The following is a 12,755-nucleotide window of genomic DNA, read 5'->3' on the forward strand; positions in this document are numbered from 1 at the left end:
ATTTTATAGAAAAATTAATCGAATACATTATATGTTATGATTAACGGAACACAAAGTGAGACATAAAAAGTGAGACAAAAGTCTTAAAATAGAATATTTTACGCAACATACATGACAAGTAAATTGAAGGATTTTGCAAACATTTTGGGATCATAGATCAAGTGTCAGTATGGTGCAAGAGATTCATTATCTTCTTTGAGCGAGTTGATAATAATCTTTGAGTCACCAAGAATAGCTGTTAAGATTCCAACCTCTAAAGAAAACTCCAGGGCCCTTGTGGCTGCCATTGAGTATATACACACACGGTAGAATACACAAATGAGAGAGTATTTAAATGTGTGTGATGGCCACGAGTCTTGTATCTCAAATTCTCAAAGGTATAGTTTGTTTTTTTTTTTCTTAATTTTTTTTAATTAAGAGAATTAGGGTTCGAATCCTTTCTACCTTATTGTTGTAATTATTGAATTATCCAAAAAAATTGTGTGTGTGTGTGTGTGATGGCCCAAAAAAATACAAATGGAAGAAGAATTGATGAGGAATATGAAAGTCCATTTATCAAGAGAATAAGACAGTTACCATAAGACACTATGGAATCATGGAAGTATAAACTCACTCTTTAACCTTGCCACATCCACCATGTTGCCATTTTTTCAAGAATAGTTTCATTCACAATAAAAAACTGTAAAAAAATATAGGTTAGAGATAATATTTGATTTAAGTCAATTTAACATATAGTGAACGAAACTAATGACGTGATTTTCCTCTCAATCAATTATTTTTTATAAAAGTTCTACCAATTCACTACATGATTAGTTACTTGTACATAAATCACTTAATAGTTTTGAGGAGATTTCTCCTAACCGATTTAGTAGAAAATTTTATCCCAAAATAATGTAAAATTTCTTATGGTCCATATTGTTTGTCTGACTACAATTAATGTCAATTTAGTTAATAATTTAATATATTTTTGTATGCTAATAGCGTGCCTGTACAAAAATACATGTCCAAAAACATAAGTTAAAGGAAAGATCACCACTCATGATTAACGGATCTCATTCTCATCATGTCCTTTTTGCAACTACATATAACATTTTATAAAAGATAAAGTTTGATTTTTCTATTAATAGTATTATTATTTTATTATTCTTTTTTTTTTGAAATAATATTAATTTAATTTAGTTTTCTTGACAATCAAATTAAGGAGTAAATAATGGGTAGCATGTCAAGGTCCTGAGAAGAGCTGCTTTCAGAGAGAGTTTCAATTAGACAGCAGAATCTAGCACAAGATCCTATGAAATAAACTCTTTAACCACGCGACCCATAATAAATACTTGCTTTATCTGCTAGTCTAAACTAAATTATTATATAATTGTGGATCAATTTGTTATTATTATATTTGTTTTAGTTTCATTATGGTTTTGTTTAGTTTCTCTTAATGGCCATTATTCCTCGTTTGTTTTGGCTCCTTTTCCAAGTGAAATGATTATTTTGTCTGGAAAAATAATTAAAAATCGCATTTTTCGGCTAATGAAGGTTCGAAAGAGACGAGTAACCAATGGGAAAGGGTCTTTCTCTAATATCCCATGTTTGATGAGTAGTCAATTAATATGGACAAAAAAAAAATCACTTTGTATTAAAGTATAAAATATGAAACAAAAAGGGGAAGTCGGTTGATCGCATCAGATTGTAATGATTTGTCATATTGATATCATCATAAACAGTTGATGAGCATAAGCTGAGACTCGTCTGGGGCTTGTTTGGTTTCAAGAATATATAACATGCAATTATCTTTTCTTTTAACTTGCGGATTGGTGTGGTTCCATAGGCTAGCTCGATTGATAAAATATTCAGTTATTCTTGAATAAGAAATTTTGAATTTAAACTCTGGCTATACCACAAATCTAATTAATATTTTGATTTGAAAATAAAAAGTAATTATCATAGAGCAAATACTATACAAGTTGAAAATCTATCATATTTATTAATAATTAAAAAAAACTTATAAATTAATTAGTTATCCATTTATGTGAGAGTGATATTTTATCAATCACAATCATACATATCATCAAATTAAATAATGTGGTCCTAGAGAAAATGACTGCCTAGCCGAGTAAGTTTCGTAGGGTAATTGACTATATATTTGTTAGCTTGAGTGAGGTGAGGTCCAAGTTCGTAGGGTAATTGACTATTACTTTGTTAGCTTGTGTGAGGCGAAGATTGCTTTTTTGACCAGAGTCATAAACCATAATGCATTATGCACCGGCCCTCCATGCGAGTTCGTTTGGGTACGTTTACGTTTTGACTAGAGGGAGCCAAAGTAGAGATTCGATAGTGATGGAAACAATGACTTGGACTCATGGTAACAACAAAACAATAATGTCCACACAACTTTGTTACATATATGCTAGCCTCTTTCAGCTAGTCAGCTAGACTAGCACTTGTGAAAAAGCGAGACCATGAAGAGGTATTGCTTCTTTCAGTGTTTAGTTACCTAATATATTAGTCGACATTCTAGATTTTCAAAATGTGATATTTGAAAATCTCTGGGAAAATAATTATGTGTACATTTATTTTAATTAGAAATATGATAAGATCTCCCAAAATATGAAACATCATTTTTAGTTTTTTAACTAAGAGTTTTATATGAATGATTTATTCTATCAAAATATTATAGTTTACAAGGATATACCTCTTTTTTTCAATCATGCTTTAAGATATCAACTAACATATAAAATAAATAAATAAACTAATTAAAGATGTCCCATCTCGTTTGAGCACGTACGACTTTTATTGCTCGAGCTAACTTATTAGAAATCTCAAGCCAGAGATTTCACCTGTATTTTGCTTGAGCAAGGTCAGGTAAAATTTTTGGCATGTAATTAGCCAGTTAGCCTATACTTTGTTCAAGCACTGTGATCAGGTCAGAAATTTGGCATGTACTTAACCCATACTTTGCTTGAGCATGATTAAGCCAAAAATTTGGTCAGCTTGTATCTCACTCAAGCAAGATTCTAATTATCACAATCTTATTTCTTTTAATCACTCTTTATTTTTCTACTACCATAGTAATATCACTCACACGTCATAACCTACGTAAATGTATTTTCACAAATATAAGCTTGTTGTGAATTGTGGTGGCTATGGATTAATTGGCTGTAATCTCTTTTTTCTCTTATTTATTTTCTGTTAACATATATAGTGTTGTGGGCTTTAGGCCCAGTTAGGTTACTTGTATAGCACACATATTTACTTGTACTGCACACATATGCCTCCTATATAAAGGCATCTATGTACATTTTTTTATACAAGAAATACAATACAATCATTCAGTATTTCTAACATGGTATCAGAGCCACTGCTCTGATATTTTCTTAGCAGTCTTGTCTTTATTGGTGTGACTCCATTCTTAACATCGCTTCCGCCATCACAGCAGCCGCCGCAGCCTTTCGCCGTTGAATCTTCGACGTCTTCCAGCCGTCATCTTTGGATTCCGGACCTGCAGCCGCCGTTGTTGAGGAGTCCTGCGCTACAAAGACCACTGCCTTAGGTTGGGCTAATGATAATGATGATTTAATAGCATCTACTAAAAGCATAGTCTGCTTACTCAAGAAAAGCTTATATTCAGTTTGCTGCAAAGTGCAAACCATCCATTTGTTCTCCAAATTCTCCTTAGATATCTCATGCAACCCAACACTAAACAAATCCTAATTGAATTGGCTAATCTATTTTCTATGAGTTTAAATTGCAATTTTTATATACCATGCTCATATAGGTTAGCCAAAATGGCCAAATACCACTAGTTTTGAAAATATTTTGCAATCTACTATTGTTTCTGAAATATGTAGGGATCTACCATTAATTGGGAACTCAAGTTTGAAAAACTTGAATTTTTCATGGTACTCGAGTTCATGAAACTCAAGTTTTATAAAAAATAACATGGCAAATTTGAAAGCTATTTTTTCAAAGAACTCAAGTTTCTAGAACTTGAGTTACATAGGAAACTTGAGTTTCACAAATCAAGTTTTCAAAAATGTGGTATATATATGACCATTTTAGCCCAAATAGGTTAGAAAACCTTTTTTTTTCTTTTTTTTTTAGAAACAAACACACACACATAAGGGATAAGAAAAAGGGTTCTAACACAAAGGCACACCATAACTCTACTCAAAAGTCATAGAGAGAGTATGACAAGTTATACTACACACAACACACTCTCTTAAGCAATATGGGACAATTACCCTTTTTTTTGGGAGAAACAAACACACACCTAGGATCAATATCTTTCCAATAGTCTATCAACTCTTGATCATAAGAACTACTAAACACAGACTCAATCTTTCTTTTAAGACATTTTAAACTTTTGCAAAAATTTCAAATAAAAAAGATATATTCTACATAAGAAACATGCGTGTTAGTAATAATATATTCATGCAATAATAACCAATAGGCGAAAAGCACATTTTCGTCCCTACATTTTTAGGCGATTTCTATTTTAGTCCCTAAATTTTATTTTTACCGCTTTTAGTCCCTATCCTAAAAAACGCTTCCGTTTTGGTCCCTGCCGTTACATCAGAGACGGAAATAGCTGATGTGGCAAACGGAAGATGACATGGCCATTAAAATAATAATAAAAAATATTATTTGACATTAAAAAAATATTAAAAAAAAAATTAATTTATTAATTTATTAATTTTAACTAAAGAAAAAAAAATAAAAATAGAAAAAAATTAAAAACAAAAAATGAGAAAACAACAAACCAAATTCACATTCTTTTCTTTTCGTTAATTTTTTGGAAGAACATGTTCATGTTCTTTGTGATCTTTCCCAGAACATGATTTTACATGTTCTTCGCAATTTAATTCTTGTTTTATTTTCTTTTCTTTGTCTTTCCTGTATTTTCTTTACAACCAAACACATTAAAATTCAAAACTCAGATCAAACAATAATCAACATCAACAAATCAATAATCTGAAATTGAAACTAAAAACCTAACCCAGAAATCGAACCCATAATTTTGAACCCAGAAATTTGAACCCAACGCACACCAGTCAAAATCAATAGATCTGCATCCTCTTTGTTCACAAAATCAACTCCAATCTCCAAGTTGGAAACCCACTAATCCAAATTAGAAACACAAAATCAGCTCCAACTTGGAAACACAAAATTCAGCGATCATCAAAACACCGAAACCCAGCAAATCAAACCCTCAAAAAATGCAGAAATAACNAAAAAAAAAAAAAAAAAAAAACCCAGAAACTGCCTTAAATCTCCACAACAGTCCTACTTTGCCAAACCCTTCCACCCTTTCCCTCACAATCGCCTCAGACACCTTCAACTCTACCTCATCATCCTCTGCCTTATCATCGCTTTCACTCACCAACTCCTCTTATCTGCCGAATCTGACCCACTCGTCAAAGGCCACACCCCCGTCCACCGCTTCAATTCCCTCCAATCCGCTGCCGTCCTCTTCCTCTTCCTCCTTCTCTCCGTCTTCCTCTTCCTCTCCGACTCCCCTTCCTCCCTCCTCCCTCTCCTTCCCGATCTCTTCTTCGCACTCGACTCAGCCCTTTTCTTCTCGCAATACTCCGTCTCCTCCACCGCCGCCACCGTCCGGACCTCCGATCTCCAAGCCAACTGAGACACCATCTCCCGCGCAAATCTCCGCTCTCATCTCTCTCCTTTGTCTAATCCTCGCCTGCCAGCCCAGGCGCTTGTTGCCGATGTGGGACTGGGGCTGCTTTCTGCTTGCAAGGCCTTTGGGTTTTGCAAACTGGTTGTCTCTCTACGTTGTTTGTGGGTTTTTTTTTTTTTTTTTTTTTAAATTTCTGGGTTTGTGTTCTTGGATTTGGGATTGTGTTCTTGTTATTTTTGTTCAAGACACACTTAGATCTCAATTCCTATGATTCTTAGTTTTTAATTGTGTTTTTAATTTTTTTTAATTAGTTAAAATTAATAAATTAATTTTTTTTAATTTAGAGACTGACGTGGCATTTTTTATTATTAATTTAGGCCACGTGGACATTAACTTAATATTATTTATTCTTGTCGTTTGCCACATCAGCTATTTCCGTTTCTAATGTAACGGCAGGGACTAAAACGGAAGCGTTTTTCAGGATAGGGACTAAAAGCGGTAAAAATAAAATTTAGGGACTAAAATGGAAATCGCTTAAAAATATAGGGACTAAAATGTGCTTTTCGCCATATATATATATATATCTTCTATTTTCTTAGTTAATTAATTAAAGCAAAAGGTACATATCTAGGCTAGGACAAATGACTTGGTACCAGACACAAAAAAGACCTGAAGTCCAGAAGAAAGCTAATGTGTCTTTAAACTCCTAAATTAAAAGGAAAATAAATTGATTTCTTTTTCCTTTTTCTTTTATTTCTTTTTAGAAAAATTACATCTAGAAGGCCTAACAAAATAAAAACTAATAGTTTTAAAATTAAATAATTAAATTACGAGAGTTTTTCTTTATATATTATAAATCATGAGCTTTTAAAAAATAATTAAATATCAACCCATCTAAATAGAACCACACCTCGTACGGTTGTACTCAGGGTATAATATGAGCTGAAGATTTTTATCTTTTTAATCAATATGCTTTAATTTTTTATAATTGAAGCAATATTTAGGTTTAGGTTATCATGCCCTTAAATTATATAAGCTTTGAAATATAATTTTTTTAATAATTTTATAATTTATTTAGAAGTGATCGCCTATCAGCTTAATTTCATCTTTTGACTAATTAATGGAGTATGGTTCTCTAATGGTAGATAAGGAGCACTAAGCGTGGCACCTAGCTCGATGATTACTTTTAAGATGGTCAATTATCAACACCTTGAATATTTATTTAGTGGCTAAAACTACTTGGCATAAGCGATCCTGACAAAACTATATCACATATAGTATTAGTAATTGTTTAAGACGTACAATATAATTTGTCCTCGTTTTATGAACTTCTGAAACTTGTTTCAACCATTATTTAGGAAAGCCTCATCAAGTCAGTGTTTGTTTGAAAGCCTCATCAAGTCAGTTATTCATTCGTAAAATTAAACCACATTATTCATTCATAGTATCAATGTTGTTTGATCACTGTTTATGTTGTAAAATATAAATTTGAACGGTACAATTTTAACTTGGATATACCACCATTATCCTTCAATTCATCCAATTAATTTTGCAATCTTTTGGCCATGCAAGGATGAATCCGGTGAGTGATATACACTATTTTTTCTTATTATGAAAATAGGTTTAGTTTGTCTACCTAAGGGGAAGGCAATGCCATTAGCTTTAAGCTTTAAATAAAAATTATATATATATATATATATATATTTTTTTTTTTTTTTTCTTTCTCAAATTTTGATTTGAAATTTACTTTTTGGACAGTGGGAACGTTTTTTTTTTCCTGGCCACAGAAAACTTAATTTTGATGTTGTTTAAAGGAGAAGTAATATTCTTTTTATTCTTCATAAATAGGATTTGTGGTTAAATTCAGAAGAGAATAAAATATGTTGGAAATTTCCTTAAAATAATATTTTGATTTGGTTCGGGTTTTGTATTTTTTATATTAATTTCGAATGAATATTTTATTTATTATTATTTTTTGTAAAAAGAAGTAATTTGAAATTCTTTATTTTAAAAAAAAAGCCAGGTATTGAAACCTTATATATAGACTACTAAAGTGATAGATTTAATAGTTTTGACCCAAGAGGTCTCTCATGTGGAAAGTGGAAAAGACTTAATAGTAGTGTTACCTCAAGTTTCCGAATTAGTATTCAGAGTTTGTTTTAGGCATATTTGAATTTGAGTAAATTTGTGTTTGTGAGAAATTTTTAATTTCTTTGTATTTATAAATAGATGTTATTTGTAAGAGTTTGTGAGTTTAATTTGTATTTTGTAATAGTTAGTCATGTGATTATAATCCATATCATTGATAGCTAATTTTGATTAGTGTTGCTTCTGAATATGTAAGCTTGTTCAAATCACATTAAAATATCATTATATTTGTGGGGCCCGTGGGCCTGACAGCCACAGCCCATCGCATAGTAGGCCCAAGGCCAGCGCCGAGGAAGACTGACCAGCCAAGGCTAAGTTGGAAAAGCCTCTTTTTTGACCCACGCCGAGGACCTCTTCGTCCTCGGCATACTAAGGATAATTTTTGGGAGGGACAAGCCCAGAGCAAGCTGTCACATTCCACTTAATTATTCACCTAACCCCTCTGGCCGCATTAATGGGGATATAACCCCTTAGCAGGGTAACGTTGATCAGAGTGAACCACTTGAGTACCGATAAGGCCTCTGATGGGACGGACGGCCAGAAGAGAGGCGAATGGATGATCAACAGATGGAAGAAGGAGATAGGAAGATGAAGACTATATAAGAAAAGCAAGTAAAGTAAAGAAAGGGGGGGAAAGAAAAGAGAAGAAAAGGGGCTCCTCGGCACGGGCCGAGGAGCATTCTCCCCGTTGTAAATTAATTCTAAGTGTTTCTTAATAAAAGAGAGTTCATGCTTGGTGAACGACGGCCAGCGTCTAAACCTTTAACCCACTCTCTACAAATTTATTGTTTGGCTTGTTGGGCTGAAAACTCATTCATATTCAGGGTCAAATCCAAATTGAGTCCCTACAATTGGCGCCGTCTGTAGGAAAGATTAGGGTGCTGGCCGGCGCACCAGGCGATTGTTCTAAGTGGTCGTTGTAAAAAAAAAAAAAACACAAAAAAAAAGAGAGAAAATAGAAGATTCGACAGCGAAAAGAGAAATCTTGATGTTATTATTTCATAAATAGAAACAGTACAAATTACAATCAGAGGCTCAGGCAGGTGTGTTTCACACACAAATTTACAAGCTAATCCTACCAGCTATTTCTACAATCAGAGGCCTAGGTGGAGCCGCCCTAAAAAAGCTAGCCGGTGGAAGTGTCAAGCCGTCCCTTTATTGTATAAAGAGAATGGGAGAGCTTGACACAAAAGGCCGGAAGGGGAGGGCCATCATGTTTCCAGACCACCGACAACTCCCTTCTCGGCGCGGCGAAGCTGGAACAAAGAGAGAAGCAGATGCAGGCGCTCCGGGATACCTTCCCCATGATGTTCCCTTGATTCTCTCCGATTCTCACGAGTGTTGCCGTTGGAGACGGCAACACTCGAGCATCGCCCATGAGATGAATTTGCACGTCTTCTTCGTCGGGGGTGCGCTTCGAGGAGAGACGTTAGGTGCTCTAACAACATCCCTCTGGGCCACCATGTAGGGCGCCATCAGGGTTACGCCTAGATTCTGCCGCACCGAAAGCCCAGTGGGCTGCGGCCATACTGGCTTTTGCCAATTCTAATCACAATTCCGGCGGGTTGTTAAAAGGCTTGGGAAGTTGGAAGAATGTTTTTTTTCTGTTTGTGTGAGAGGTCCATGGTGTGGAGAAACCATCTCCCACCTTATATAGGGATGGGGTTGGTGAGAATTAATTCATGCAGAGTTCGAAAAGAGAATTATCAGCTGGGTTAATAATGAAGCACCAATTTCCAAGGAGGCCGTAGACCGTTGGACTCGTGTTAATTCACGAGACATTAATGAAGAAGCGTTTCGCGCACCGAAGCGTCAAGCGCGGAACACGAACAGACAAAGGCGCTTCATAAATAAAAAGATGGGCCTCGAGCTGGAGGTGAGATCAACGCCATGTGTAAAGATCATAATCCGACCCAAGGAGAATCATCCCCAATAAAGCGTCCGAGGACAAACCTCTACTTACAGAAAAATAGAAGTGTAGACAGAGCCAAGGTATTGCATGTCCTCGGACCCAAGCCTATGGTAAAACTATTCACACCATTATACCTGGTACTAGACAGAACCAAGGTATGTATGGTCCTCGGACTCAAACCTATAGGGAAACTAGATACTTACAGAAAAATAGAAGTGGTAGACAGAGCCAAGGTATTGCATGGTCCTCTGACCCAAGCCTATGGTAAAACTATTCACACCATTATACCTGGGTACTAGACAGAACCAAGGTATTGCATGTCCTCGGACTCAAACCTATGGGAAAACTAGATACTTACAGAAAAATAGAAGTGTAGACAGAGCCAAAGTATTGCATGGTCCTCGGACCCAAGCATATGTAAAACTATTCATGCCATTATACCTGGGTACTAGACAGAACCAAGGTATTGCATGGTCCTCGGACTCAAACCTATGGGGAAACTAGATACTTACAGAAAATAGAAGTGGTAGACAGAGTCAAGGTATTGCATGGTCCTCGGACCCAAGCCTATGGTAAAACTATTCACACCATTATACCTGGGTACAAGGCAGAACCAATGTATTGCATGGTCCTCGGACTCAACCTATGGGGAAACTAGATACTTACAGAAAAATAGAAGTGGTAGACAGAACCAAGGTATTGTATGGTCCTCGACCCAAGCCTATGGTAAAACTATTCACACCATATACCTGGGTACTAGACAGAACCAAGGTATTGCATGGTCCTCGGACTCAAACCTATAGGGAAACTAGATACTTACAGAAAAATATTGTATGGTCCTCGACCCAAGCCTATGGAAAACTGATACTCATAGAAAAATAGAAGTACTAGACAGAACCAAGGTATTGCATGGTCCTCGGACCCAAGCCTATGAAAAACTAGATACTTATAGAAAAATAGAAGTACTAGACAGAACCAAGGTATTGTATGGTCCTCGACCCAAGCCTATGGAAAACTAGATACTCATAGAAAATAGAAGTACTAGACAGAACCAAGGTATTGCATGGTCCTCGACCCAAGCCTATGGAAACTAGATACTTATAGAAAATAAAAGTACTAGACAGAACCAAGGTATTGTATGTCCTCGGACCCAAGCCTATGGAAAACTAGATACTCATTGAAAAATAGAAGTACTAGACAGAACGAAGGTATTGCATGTTCGACCCAAGCCTATGGAAAACTAGTACTTATAGAAAAATAGAAGTACTAGACATAATCAAGGTATTGCATGGTCCTCGGATTCGAACCCATGGAGAAAATAACTATCTGGAGAAAAACCAAAGCGTTACCTAGAGTCAAGCTATCTTCCTATCCCCTTCTTCCATCTGTTGATCATCCATTCGCCTCCCTTCTGGCCATCCGTCCCATCAGAGGCCTTATCAGTACTCAAGTGGTTCACTCTGATCAACGTTGCCTTGCTAAGGGGTTATATCCCCATTAATGCGGCCAGAGGGGTTAGGTGAATGCATTAAGTGCGAATGTGACAGTTTGCTCTGGGCTTGTCCCCTCCCAAAAATTATCCCTAGTATGCCGAGGACGGAGAGGTCCTCGGCGTGGGTCAAAAAGGGGCTTTGTCTGACTTAGCCTTGGCTGGTCAGTCCTCCTCGGCGCTAGCCTTGGGCCTACTACGCGATGGGTTGTGGCTGTCAGGCCCACGGGCCCCACAGTATTATATTATCAATGGAGGCCTTTTAAGTCAACTCATACATTTGAGACTTAGTCGACAAATTTTAGTAGTTTTTTTTTTAGCTTTTTTAGTATTTAAATATTAATCAAATATTATTTATTCAACTATTTATATTATATTATAGGTTTAAATCATTTTCTTGTTTTTTGAGATGTAAAGTTGCTAATTAAGTTTTACTAACATCATTTTAACAAATTTTCAAGAAAATTAATTGTCATTATTCGAAACACTCATAACATTGATTTGGTAAAACAATTTAGGTTTTTCAATTGAGTTCAATTTTTATTGGCTCAACATTTTGGGGTCTTTGATGGTGAAAGAAAGAAATCAATTGTCACAACTATATTTTTATTGGCTCAACATTATTTGACACAACCTTTTTTTTTTTTTTTTTAAATCAATTGTCATTCTACAAGTTTTGGACTTTTTGGTACAATTTTGGAGGCCTATTTATACTTGGGGGGCTTTAGAACCTTTAAAATTCTTTGGAAGAGGTAGTTTGGAGACCTTGTTTTTGTGATGGACTAATGGGAGAGCTTTAAGCTTAGGCCTAGAGCAGAGCCTGCATTAGATTTGGTCCTTATTCGTGGCCCAAAAAAAAAAAAAAAAAAACTATGAAAGGGTATGGCGGAAATACAGAGGTATTCTACCTACAAAGGTTTATTAAAGAGGCATTTAATTTGTAAAGATAGAAGACAGCTACGAACCCTTTGGCGAGGCTAGTGATGAGGAGTTGCGTGCTCTGTAGTCTGTAGAAGTGAATGTTTTAACAGGAGGGGCTAGGGAGTGACCTTTGCAAAGTATTTGGGTCTTTCTTCAGTTGTGCTAGAAGGATGTGAACCTTGGGTTATTTGAGAGTGGGCCTGTTTTGGTGGGCTTGGGATCATATCGGATATGAAGATACAAAGGGGATATTATCACAGAGAAGATACTAGACTAGGCCATTTGGGTCGAAGAATATCCATCTTTTTTGAACTCTAAGGTCATTGGGACAATAGTAAGGTGTATTAAACTTGTTACTCTTATGGTGTGACTAGGGCTGAATCAAAATTGGGCAAGGGTTGGGTCTTGTGCACCTGTGCACTAGGCTCACTAAGTTGTAAAAAGCCAAATTTTAATGGGTTCAGAGTACAAAAGTACTGGACCTAAGCCGATTTCTCTTAAACACTTGTCATTATATTTTTGAGTAAGAGGACCATTTGATATTGTTGACTTGATCCTCTAGGAAGACAAAATATATACCCTTTAGTAAATAATTAAATAAGTTTTACAAATAAGAGAAACATCATATACAATATAATTATAAAATGATAAAT

General features: G+C 35.5%; 1 pseudogene; it reads left to right on the plus strand.

Annotated features, from left to right (window-relative positions):
* Window positions 1-2,456: 2,456 nt before the first annotated feature.
* On the plus strand, window positions 2,457-7,684 carry LOC136062572 (uncharacterized; annotated as a pseudogene).
* Window positions 7,685-12,755: the final 5,071 nt, after the last annotated feature.

Source organism: Quercus suber, unplaced genomic scaffold (assembly GCF_002906115.3).
Source record: "Quercus suber isolate HL8 unplaced genomic scaffold, Cork oak 2.0 scaffold_428, whole genome shotgun sequence".
NCBI lineage: Eukaryota > Viridiplantae > Streptophyta > Magnoliopsida > Fagales > Fagaceae > Quercus > Quercus suber.